The sequence below is a fragment of the Pistacia vera genome, unplaced genomic scaffold (genome assembly GCF_008641045.1).
Source record: "Pistacia vera cultivar Batoury unplaced genomic scaffold, PisVer_v2 Contig226, whole genome shotgun sequence".
Lineage (NCBI taxonomy): Eukaryota > Viridiplantae > Streptophyta > Magnoliopsida > Sapindales > Anacardiaceae > Pistacia > Pistacia vera.
Genome location: NW_022196031.1, coordinates 42,669 through 55,663, shown reverse-complemented (window position 1 = coordinate 55,663; position 12,995 = coordinate 42,669). Strand labels below are relative to the sequence as shown.

General features: G+C 37.6%; 1 non-coding gene across 1 annotated transcript; it reads right to left on the bottom strand.

Moving 5' to 3' along the window:
• Nucleotides 1-10,659: 10,659 nt before the first annotated feature.
• Nucleotides 10,660-10,766, bottom strand: LOC116130914. Its single transcript, XR_004128154.1, has one exon. It is a non-coding gene; the product is annotated as a small nucleolar RNA R71 (small nucleolar RNA).
• Nucleotides 10,767-12,995: the final 2,229 nt, after the last annotated feature.

Here is a 12,995-nt window from a genome sequence, read left to right as displayed (position 1 = left end):
ATTTCATTTCGAACATTGAACTAAGTTGATACTTTCTGCTTTGGATTGTTTAATTTTTGTTTTAATTTCATAGTTGATGTAAAGACAAGATTAGGGTTGTAATATTTTCATATTAGTCAATGAATTTTTCTAACACAGTGGACACCACAATTTTGAATTGTTTTTACAGATTTTGGTGATGAAAAAGTCAAGGACTGGGTGTGCACACTATTGAGCGAAACTTCAAATTCATAGATTAATCAAGGAACTATTTCATACCTTTGTCGATTTTGTTTTTCTATTCCTAATTTGTGCATAATGTGACATTGGGGACAATGTCATCTTTAGTTTGGGGGTAGGAAAAATTTGAGAATTTTTGGACTTTTGTTTATTTTATTTGGTTTTGTTGTGTATGCCAATGATGAATTGTATAAATCAATTATGAGAATAGGGTTGTTTGGATTTTATTGTTGAAAAATGTTAAGCATTGCTTCAAGTTTATGTTGATTGCAGAATTGTGATTGAGGTTTGTTGAGTGGTTCAACCACCATTTTAATTTATTTCGACTGCTTAGATTCATTCTATGTGGTTAGGTAAAGTTTTGATAATGTTGGTGGACTCTAGAACCTAGTAGAGAAGTGCTTGAGGCGGAATTCTAGGAATAGACACTATTGAGGAAATGATTTAGGCATTTTTCGGAACGTTTGAGCCTTTCCAACCAACCCACGAATGAATTTTTCCCTAGTCACCCATTTGAGCCTTATGAGATTATCATTGCTTTTTATTTCCTTGCAAACCAAAAATTGTCCAATCCAATTACCCTAACACATATCATACCCTTTAGGAGAATTTTGGACCTATACAAATACAAGGAACTTGAAGAGTTGTGTGAATGAACTAAAAGAATGTTGGGGGGTTCTGAGAAGGGCAAGAAGAACAAGAGAGGCAATTAACCTCAATTTGAGATTTTTGTTATTTACAAAAAATAAATAAATTTTTTTTTCGAGAATTGCATTACAATCAAAATAAGAATTTTTCATGGTTGAAGGTGTTAGTAGATGCCCTAGAGCCAATCAATTATGTAGAATTGACTCTTTGTAATAATGTTCTTATCAATAATAAAAGGCATTTTATTCTATATCACGTAAATCATTATTATTGCAATATGTTTTGATATATATCCTTAGAATGGTAAAACGTGATGAGGGTATCAAGTGTTTCAAATCTTGATAGTGAGAACCCTATGAGCACATATGGTGGCCATTCTAGAAACGTCCGTACCCCCATATTATTCTGAAGTAAGGGCACAGATAATACGGTAAGGCTATCATAATTTTGAACGACCCTGTCGAAAGGTAGTGACTGATCTCACTTGTCATGTTGTTTGGTGACAACCTGGTGCAACCATGGGTCCTTGCTAGGCGAATACACCATAGCAAGTTCACTCGACTGACCCACCAGAGATTCCATATGGATGGTAATCCCAGTGTCTATGGAACAAATCCTCTAACGAATGGTGGTGCATTTGATCCTTAGACTTGAGATCACCGGAGCGCCTTGTGCACCGATTGGTGCAGTTTGACACTAGCTAACGCAATTCTATTAAGAGCTGTCAATACGGTGGTGATTGGCTCATCGAGGAGTGTATCAGACTATGGTGGATAGACAGAGGTTCATCACTCAAGGGTATGGAAGAAGTTATCTCACGGCGCAATTCAGTATATGGCAATGACACTAAAACTGTGGCCATAGTGGGATTGAGTTGTTGCTCTATCCAGTTTATAATACAGGACATTGGTCTAGAAACTGAATACTAATATCGAGAGTAACCAAGGTTGACACTATTTCTATGCCTTCGTCTCGTCGAGATATGGATATGAAGGATTGACTTGTACGGTAACCATATCGTTGACAGGTAGCTACTTTGCTGAATCCGAATCTATCGGGTGCCATGATGCCTTGCTAGGGGCCAATCTTGGTCTGTGTATTGTGAGACGATAATTGGTGTTAATCGCGTACTAACACTGTCGGTATGATGAGGAGCCTATGGGTCACACACATAGAAGATAATTTAAAGATCTAAGAAAGGAAGGGCGTTTTCGTCTTTTTAAGGCGAAAGGGTATTTGGTAATTCACAATGCAATTAAATTTGCTGAAGGTCGTAGCCTTTTTAATTAGAAAAATTAAATAAGTGAAATTACGTTTAAATATGTGTTCACATATATTTAATTAAATCATTATTGATAATGTTATATATAGATAAATATATATTAATTGATTTTAATTGAGATAATTGTACGCCCCCACTTGAGGTACGTAGTTGTAGTTTCTTCCTTTGCTCTTATTTGAGTTGGCTTTTGGTAATATTGTTTGATTGAGTGTTGTGCTGAGTACTTGCCCTGAAAATGGTTGAAAATAGAAGAAGTTTAGTATTCCAGTCTTCGCCGGGGCGAGAAGAATCTTCGCCGCGGCGAAGAGCTGTTGAATCCACGGGGAAGCTGCGACAGTTTCACCGCGGCGACAGAAGTTTCCTCGCCGCGGCGACAGGCCGATTAAAATGTTGTTAAGTTTTTGATATTTTCTTCCCTAGGGGCAATTTGACCATTCTACCCTAATATCAGAAAAGTGGGGAGTAAATTGAAAGGATTTTTCATGAGAATATGTTGCTATGGGGTGTGTTTGTAATGAATCAAAGGATATAGATAGAATTCCCAAAGAAGAGTAAGGGCAAATGAAGGCTTGTGTATAAATTTCATTAAAAGGAATTAAGACATTGCAAACCCCTCATTCTTCTTCTCCAACGCCACTTTCTTCTCTTGCTCCTCTCAATTTCTCTTTCTTGTGATCAAGAGTTTCTAGGGCTTTTGGAGTGATTAAGGGTAGAAAATCAACCTAAGGCATCCAAGGTAAGGATTCTTGCTTTGGTTGTGAAGTCTTGTGAGTCTTTGTATATTTTGAGTTTGAGAGTTTTTGTTTCTTTTGGTTAAGAGTAGAAAAAGTCAAGCAAACCAAGTGAAAGGAAGAGTTGGTGAAGTCTCTCCACAACAAGGTAAGTAAATCCCAACCCAAGTTGAGATTTTAGAATTTCTTGATTAGGGTTTTGCTAGCAATGATGTTGTATGTGATATACTGTGATATCCATGTTATTGGCTTAAATAGGATTTCTAGTGCTTTGTGATTTTATACCTTTCAAATATAAGATGAGTTGTGGGTTGGAAAGGTAGTTTGAGATGGAATTGAAGGGGTTTGTGGAACCCTTTTTGGAAGTGTCTTTCTTGGCAGGTTTGTGGCTATGTGAAGGGGTTTCTCCCCATTTTGGATGGTTAGAAAGATTTAGAATCATTTCTATAGTAGTTTTTATGATGCACTTGAGTTGTTTGATGAAATGCCTAGTAGAGGTTTGAGTATGAGTAGTGAACCTTAATCTTGCAACATTGCATATTGGCATTTCATAAGTGCATTAGTGGAGATGAACCATCCATAGGCACTAATTGTCATTGAAAAGTGACCTAAGAAAGAGTAGGAAACTTTGTGTATGCAATTACTCTATGAGTAGAGAACTTTGTGGATGCACTACTCTAAGGGTAGAGAGAATAAAAATGCTAGAATAGAGTGAATTAGAAGAGTATTAGAGAAAGGAGTGATGCTTGTGATCATCACCCGACATTATGGGAGTCGGGTTGATGCTTTGTGATCACCACCCGAATAGCCCTTAGAGATAGGTCGATGCTTTGTGATCGTCACCCAATAAGTAGTAACGGGTGGATGCTTTGTGATCCCCACCCGGTTAGTCATTAGAGAAAGGAGTGATGCTTTGATCATCATCCGACATTTATTAGAGGTGGGTTGATGCTTTGTGATCGTCACCCGTAGTGATTAGAGACGGGTTAATGCTTGGTGATCGTTACCCGAAAGTCATGAGGAACGGGTAGGTGCTAGGTGGTCTCCACCCGATTGTTACGAAAACCGAGTAGGTGCTTCGTGATCCGACTCGGTAGTCACTAAGAACGGGTTGGTACTGTGTGAATTCCACCCGATAGTCATGGAGAGTGAGATGGTCCTGTGTGAACGCCATCCGCCGTACCTCCGGTAAGATGAGGCCATGACGTTTTAGAAACAGAAATAGTATAAGGAAAGAGTTAAGTGTATTACAGACGGGGATAGCAGATAAGGGTTTTACTTACTGAGCATTATTTTGTGCTCACCCCGTTATTTTCCTTGTGGATGCAGGATCTAGGTGTTGATGCAGTCGGAAGGGCTCGGCAAGCGGAGCAATAGCTACACTGTTTAACCTTTTTTTTGTCTTTTAAAATGGCATTTTTGTAAATGACGTTCTTTGTGTATAAAAGACATATGATTTATAATGAAAAGAAGTTTTGGGCCCAATTTTCTATCGTTATTATCATGCATTGTACTAATTTTCAGCAGTTTGTTACAATAATGATGAAATAAAAATTAAATATCTAATTGGAGTGTTTGGTAACATGGGGTGTTTGGTTGGAGCCCAAGCCTATTCCATATTGGAATAGGGTAACTAATTTTTACTATAAAAGAATTGTTTCTTTGTAAAATGATGAGACTTTTCATTGTTTCATTCTCTTGAAAAACACAAACACTGTAGCCCCATTTCTCTCCCACGGCAGAAACCCATTTGCTTAAAATCAATTCATTTTGATTTCATTCTTCTTTAATCTTAAGCCAAAGAGGATCTAGCAAATCCCTCTTTGGTTCTTTGTGATTATCTTCGTGTGGACTACGTCGGTTCGATCCTACGATTGGGTCGGTAGCAAAAACATTCAAAGACAAACGTGGTGGAGCCTTCAAATGTGCGTATGATTCTCTTAACTCATGATTAACCTTTTTGTGCAGATTTTACTTTAATATAAATTGTAAAATTATACCTTGATCTGGCTCATGTAAACGATCCTTGTATTATATTTTTTTTGTTTCCGCTGCGTATTGGATCATTTACTAACAAAAGGTTTAATGGTTGACATTTTTTGGTGATGGTTGAGAAAGGATGGGAGTTGGATTAAGTCTTAGTGTTTGCTTTAAGGAAACCAAGTTCTTTTGTTTGTTTACTTTTCCTTTCCTTTGGAGCCCACTACCCAAGCCTAACTTACAGGCTTGCAAAGCCCTTTTGATTCTTAGCGATGTCTAATCCTCATTAGTGGAGAGTAGTTCAATATTTAGGCTTTATGAGTCTGTCGCCGTTGCTGTCATAAATAATCCGGGAAGTCGGAAGGTGGATTGAAGTGGGGATCACCTACTCGGGGGACCAATAAAGAAAGATAGTTATGAGCAACTATACTTCTTGGAGTGTTGAACATTTCTCTAGTAAAATTTTTCAACAACCTTTGAGACTTGTATAAATTCTAGCAATTCGTATGTTGAGTTGAGTCTAATTTTTATTTATTCATTTCCAGTTTTATTGTGTCGTGTTTTGGTTGTCATGTTTTCTTTCTTTGAGTTTTGTACCTGATGCTCGGGGACGAGCATGTCTTAGTTTGGGTATTTGATAATCCGAGATTATACTATTTTATTTAAGCTTTTAGGCTAGATTTTAGATACTTCTTAGTTCATTTATGCCTGAATTGCTACTTAATTCTTTCATTTTGTGTTTCAAGCCAAAATGGTCATTTTGAGTAAATAATGACGAATTGGAGTTTCTGGACTCAGAAGTAAGTAGATCTCAAAGGGGGAGAGTTTTGAAGTAGAGTAAGCACTATGAAGCTTGTTCATATGGGAGAGCATCGAAGATCGAAGATTCAAGCAAAGAGCAAGTAGAGGGCAATTCTGTGATTTTAGAATTCTTCATGAAGATCGCCGCGGCGAAGTTTATTCTTCTCCGCCAAAATAGTTATGCACAAGAGTTACTTTTACTTCGTCGCCACGGCGAGATTCCTTCTTCGCTGCGGCGAAGTCTCAAATTTCAGTTTCTTTAAAACGCACGTTTCATTTTTAGGCAAAGTTTTAGGTCTTTGGACGAAGTGTAAAAGCAAAACTTTGCCATTTTTGAGGGGGTCGTGTTTTCTTAGTAGAGAGCATCTCATTTTCATTCTCCTTAGTTTAGATTTGATGAATCTTGGGTTGAAAAGTGAGAAGATTTGGGATTGAATGTGGTGGATTCTTCAACTAGGGGAGATTCTTGTCTTTTCTCTCATTTCTATGTTAAACCTTGAGTTTATTGTTTTTCTTCTATGTATTTTGATTTAGTTATGAACTAACCCATTTTGGGTTAGAGTTTTGATGTAATTCGGATTTCCATGGATTGAGTAATTGTTTTGTTATTTTCATATGCTATTGCATGGTTTGTGGTTATTCTGATTTATTTCTTTTATTTGATGAACATAATGAGATTGAGAAATGAGTCATGTTAAGCTTCTTGGTAATCACCATTGTAGTATTGAATGCTAGAGATAGATTTAAGAATCAATGAAATCAATCTAGATTCCATATGCTTATGAGCTTAGAACTATTAATCTTCAAATTGTGGGTGCGGAAGTTTAATAGGGAAAGTAGAAAACATAGCCTGAGAAGGTATGTTTTACAATTTAGAATTCGATTTACAATCAATGCATTGAATATGGAAATAGCATAATCTATAGGTTTAATCCATAGAGTCCGAATGAAGTCAAAACCCTACCCGTTTGTTTAAATTGATATTACCTTGTTTTTAATCTTGCTTTCTAATGGGAATGCAAAAGTCTATTTCACACTTTCATGTTTTGAGTTTTGAGAGATACTGGCTGAATAAAGGTTGTAATCGAGCTTGAAGTTGACGCACCTGCATTGCCGACGTCCTGGCGTTCTGACTTGTCATGCAAGTCAGTCTATTATTGCACGTTTTGAAGACATACTTGTTGCACGAAAATTACAGCTGAAACACCACTTTCCTATTTTATTAGGATCTATTTTATTTTATTTCCAATTAATCAGATTAGGATAAATGTTATTTTAGATAGGAGAATATTTCTTTTAGGAGATTGAGTGGGATTCGAATTCTAAAATTGGATTTTAAAAGGGAGATCAGATTAGGTTTTAGCACCACGCCTCTCTCTCTTTCTTCTCTGGAATTTTCTTCTCTTGAGTTTTTTGTGATGGCCATGAGCGGCCAGAACTTTTGTAACTTGGTCAAAGGAAACGGAAACCTCGGAATCAAATAAACTGTGAGATCTTTCTGTTTTTAGTGTTAAATTCATGTTTGAGTATTGAATGTTATTTTGTGCATATTTTCATGATTGATGCATTTAATTACTAGAGGCCTACTAGTGTATTATTTGTTGAAATCTACTGCTAAGTTTGATATCAAATCCGTAATTGTTTGGTCCCTCCAACTTGTGAAGCAATTAGGGTTAGTAATTTGCTGCGTCAGGAATTAATAACCTTACGAAGACATCAACTAAATTAAATACAACCGCTTGTGTTTGTGTTGTTTAGCTTCATCGATCTCTCTAATTCTTAGGCTGCCACTAGATTAAATCTTGAGCGCTTGTCTAGGGTTGTTTAGGGGTAAGATTAATTAGGATCGCTTGTTTCCTGATTAATTACAATTAAGAGAGATAGGAAATTAGTTTCAACGGTGAATATTCAGTGTGTGAATTGATATCTTTGCATCAATGATCAGTTGTAAGATTCCGATGGTGGATGTTGACAGAGACCAGTTCGTCATTTTGATTGAATTCGAATTAAATTGTTTTTGTTTTTGCTGAGATTGTTTTCTGTTTTTCATAAACCCCCCAGCATTTTTCACATCAAAGAAAATTCGGCTAGACACTCTCGTGGGATCGACCCGTTGCTTACCCTATTTACAGTTCAGTAGTTAGGTTCGGAAGGTTTTAATTCTGGGTGCCTACGACAGCACGCCACTTTCATAATTTAGCTTTGAGCAGTTAGCAATTTTTGTTTTAGTTTTAAGTTTAATTTTCTCCCATTAATCCAACCAAATTCGATTGCTCCAACTTGAAAACAGTAGAAAACTTAGTGCTTAGCAACAAATCCTCGTGGGAACGATACTCACTCATCACTTTATTACTTTGTGCGACCAGTGCACTTACTATTTATGCATGTTGTAGTAACAATGCATTAGCCACCAAAATTTGGAATAAAACACACCAAGATTAACGTCAAACTTGTCCAGGATTCACACACCATAAATTCTACTCCAATTCTTCCATAATTCATCCAAACTCTCATCAAACATCAAGTACACAAACACTACTTCTCATGGATAAATTATAACCATCATTGAACATCCATTCCATCTACAATTCTTCATATATAAGCACATGTAATGCCCCACTTGAGGTACGTAGTTAAATTGTGTTGTATTGCTTGAATGTTTATTGATTTGTTCTCATTTGAGCTTGCATGTCGTTATTTTCAGTTGGTTGGCCCTTAGTTGGATTGATGAGTTGATTTGGTTAAGTGGTTGCCCTGATTTTTGGTTGAGACTTGTCGAATTTTGGAATTTTGGTCTTCGTCGGGGCAAAGAATAGTCTTCGCTGCGGCAACGTTGGCTTCGTGATTTTGGTGTCGGTTCTGTAATTTTTCGTCGGGGCGACGGAAAGTTCTTTACCGCGGCGACGGGTCAGTTGAAAAATTTAAGGAAGTTTCTAGAGGATTGTTCCATAGGGGCAAAATGACCTTTCTACCCTTAGTTAGCAGGAAAAGTGGGGAGTAAAATGTAAGAGAACTTTATGGAGAATATGTTAGAGTGGGGGTGTGATTGTAATGAATCAAAGGACAATGATGAAATTTCCAAGGAAGAGCAAGGGCAATATGGGAATGAATGAAGATATTTTAAGTTAAAAAGGGTTTAAGCTTAGTGAACCCTTCATTCTTCATCTTCCACCGCCTCTTCCATTCTCTATTTCCTCTCAACTTTCCCTTCAACCCTTCAAGAATTTTAGAGGACTTTTTGAGTAGTTTGGGATAGGAAATAAATCTAAGGCATCCTAAGGTAAGGATCCTTGCTTTAGATGTGAAGTTTTGCATATATTGTATATTGAAGTCTTATGGTTTTATTGTTTGAAGTTGTAGAGAAGAGACAAGCATTGTAAAGGAAAGGAAAGTGCTAGTGAGATCTCTCCATTACAAGTAAGTAAATCCCAACCCAAGTTGAGATTTGAGAACTCTCTTGAGTAAAGATTGAATAGAAATTATGTATGCATGATATATGTTATGTTATTGAGATTTGAGATGGAGATGACTATTTGCTTTGTAGTTGTTAAATACACTTCAATTATGAGAAGGTGAGATGTGTGTTGAGGATGTAGTTTGAGATGAAATTGGAGGAGATTGAGAAATCTTTTTGGAAGTGTTATTTTATGACAGGAATTATAGCTTTGTGAGGGAGTTTCCTCCCATTTTGGATGGTTCAAGAGAGGAGTAGAACTATAGATAAAGTAGAGTTTATGTATGCACATTAGTTGTTTGATGAAATGCCTAAGAGAATCATGAGCATGAGTAGTAAACCTTAATTCTTGCAACATTGCATGTTGGCATTTCATGAGTGCAATAATGGAGAAGAACCATCCATATGCATTAATTGTGCATTGAGAAGTGGCTTGAGGAAGAACTACTCTAAGAGTAGAGAGAATAAGAAAATACTAAAAACGGGTTGGTGCTTTGTGATCTCCACCCGATAGTTACTAAAAATGGGTTGGTGCTTTGTGATCTCCATGCGGTAGTTACTAAGAGCGGGTTGGTGCTTTGTGAACTCCACCCGACAGTCACGAAGAGTGGGTTGGTGCTATGTGAACTCCACCCGGCCTTGCCTCCGGTAAGATGAGGCCGTGACATATAGCAGAAGTTAAGTAAAGAGAGCTGTGTGAAAGAGAAATAGAAAAGTGTAAGGAAAGAATTAAGAGAACGAGTTACGGGGACAGTCGAGTAGAGGATTTACTTATTGAGCATTATTTCGTGCTCACCCCGTTGTTTTTCTTTGTGGTTGCAGGATCTAGGTGAGAACGCGGTCGGATGGGCATCGGCAAGCGAGGAGCAATAGCTACACTGTCCACTGTTTTAATGGCATTTTGTAAATGATATTCTATTTTGTATAAAGAATGTTTATATATAATAAAAGGAAATTTTGGGCCCATTTACTTTTGCTAATATAAATGTATTCTACTTGATATATTTCTATAAGTATCCTAGTATAAAGCAGTCATTACATTTTTGGTATCAGAGCAGAGATTTTGGTTCCTGTTTATCCTAAGATTGAAAGAACCACTCGAAGACTAAACAGAGAAAGAAGAGAAAGAGAAGCTACAGTTGAACCAGAAGTAATAGTTGTAGAAATGGCAGAGAATATAACACTGAGAGAATTCTCAGTTCCCACAGTTGAAGGCAGTGGGTCAAGTATTACTAGACCAGCAGTACAAGCCAACAACTTCGAGATAAATCCGGCAATCATCCAGATGATCCAGCAGTCGGTTCAGTTCAGGAGGGATTTGAAGGAAGATCTAAATCTACATATTGCCAATTTTTTTTTAGATTTGTGATACGTTCAAGTCAAACGGAGTGTCAGATGATGCAATCAGATTGAGACTATTCCCATTTTCATTGAAGGATAAAGCTAAGGGATGGTTACTGGCACTACCGACAGGAACAATCACCACATGGACTGATTTAGCACAAAAGTTCCTGACTAAATTCTTTCCTCTAGCAAAGTCGGCAAAGTTGAGAAATGACATCACGTCATTCATTCAAGAAGAGTCAGAATCATTGTATGAGGCTTGGGAGAGATACAAAGAATTACTAAGAAGGTGTCCACATCATGGGTTGCCAGTTTAGATGCAAGTCCAAACATTTTATAATGGATTAACGGTGAATGTGCAAACTATGGTGGATGTAGTCTCGGGTTGAGCATTATAGAATAAGTCTTCGTAAGAAGCTCACGAGTTGCTTGAGGTTCTGGCAAGCAACAATTATCAAAGACCTAATGAGAGAATGCAACCAAAGAAATCTATGGGTCTTCATGAAGTTGATGCATATACAGCCATTTCAACCCAACTGACAACATTTCAGAAATAGTTGGGAAGTATGCAGGTAAATTCCATTCAAGCTCCTCAACTAACTTGTGATTTTTGTGCAGGTAATCACATGAGCAATGAATGTCAATTAGGGAACACTTTTGCCTCAGCATCGTCATCATCAGAGCAGGTTAACTCTTTGCCTAGGAATCAAAGGCAACCGAACAATCTGTACTCCAACACATACAATCCGGGTTGGAGGAATCACCCGAACCTATCTTGGGGCAATCAAAAGCAACAGAATCAGCAAAACAATCAATGGAATCAAAAGGCAGTGCCAAACAACCAAACAGGGGTGAACAACCAACAAGGAGACCCAAGAGTGACAAAATTGGAGGACATGTTTGGGAAGTTTATGCAAGAGACCACAGGTTTTATGAATGAGACGAGAACTAATTTCATAAATCAAGGGGCGTCTATTCGAAACTTAGAGGTACAGATGGGGCAGTTAGCTGAAAAGCTAAATGAGAGACCACAGGGTGCTCTACCAAGCAACACAGCGACAAACCCACGTGAGCGAGCAAATGCAATAATTTTGAGGAGTCAGTTTTGGAAGAATTGGGGCAAGCAAGGAAAGAAGAAGAGTCACCAAAAAGAAGGGAAGAGTCTGATGAGGAAGTTGATGAAGAGATCGTAATTGATGAGAAACCAAGCAGTTCTAAGGAAGAGGAATAAAAGAAGGAAGAAAAGCAAAAGAAAAAGAATGAGAGATTGCCATTTCCCGAGATACCACCAGAGTTGGCACATCACACTCCACCCGTGCCTTTTTCTCAAGGACTGAAGAAAAAGAATCAGGATAAGTAGTTTTCCAAATTCATTGAAATATTTAAAAAACTGCATATTAACATTCCTTTTGTAGATGCATTGCAACAGATGCCGAGCTACGCGAAATTTCTTAAGGAAAAATTATCAAACAAAAGGAAGTTAAAAGATGAGGAAACAGTGATGCTCACAAAGGAGTGCAGCACCATTCTCCAGAAGAAGCTACCCCCGAAGCTCAAGGATCTAAGGAGTTTTACTATTCCTTGCATTATAGGAGACATTACTTTTGATCGTGTTTTGTGTGATTTAGGTGCTAGTATTAATTTAATGCCCTTTTCTGTTTTCAGGAGATTGGGAATTGGTGAAGTGAAGCCAACGACCATGTCATTGGAACCTGCAGATAGGTCCATAAAACATCCGAGGGGGATAGTGGAAGATGTGTTGGTGAAAGTGGATAAGATAATCTTTTCGGTAGATTTTGTTGTTTTGGACATGGAAGAGGATAAGGAAATTCCTCTTATTTTGGGCCGACCATTTTTTGCCATGGGAAGAGCACTTATAGATGTGCAAGAAGGGAAGTTACTATTGAGAGTTCAAGATGAAACAGTAACTTTCAATGTCTTTGAGGCTATGAAGTTTCCATCTGAATCGGATTCATGTTTTAGTGTTGATGTGGTGGATAAACTAGTAGTAGAATCTATTGAAGAGAACACACCACAATTACCTCTAGAAGCTTGTATTGCCAAATCAAAAACAGTAGAGGTAGATGAGTCGGCGAGTAATGAAGGTGCTAGATTGTTGGAAGCACTTCAATCGATTGATGAGAGCCAAGATCAAGAATTTGATGATTTTGATTTTGAAAAAGAGAAGGAAAAGGAAAAAAAATGAAGAACCTCTAAAACTTGAGTTGAAACCTTTACCTTCCCACCTCAAATATGTGTATCTTGGGGAATCAGAGACCTCCCAGTAATTATTAGTTCAAGTTTGAGCAAATTGGAAGAAGAGCAGTTGGTTAGGGTGTTGAGGGAACACAGACTAGCAATTGGATGGACTATTTCGGATATTAGAGGCATCATGCCATCATTCTGCATGCATAAGATACTCATGGAGGATGATATCAAGCCTATGGTGCAACCACAGCGAAGATTGAATCCTTCAATGAAGGAAGGGTGAGAAAGGAGGTGGTGAAACTCCTAGATGCGAGAATAATTTATCCTA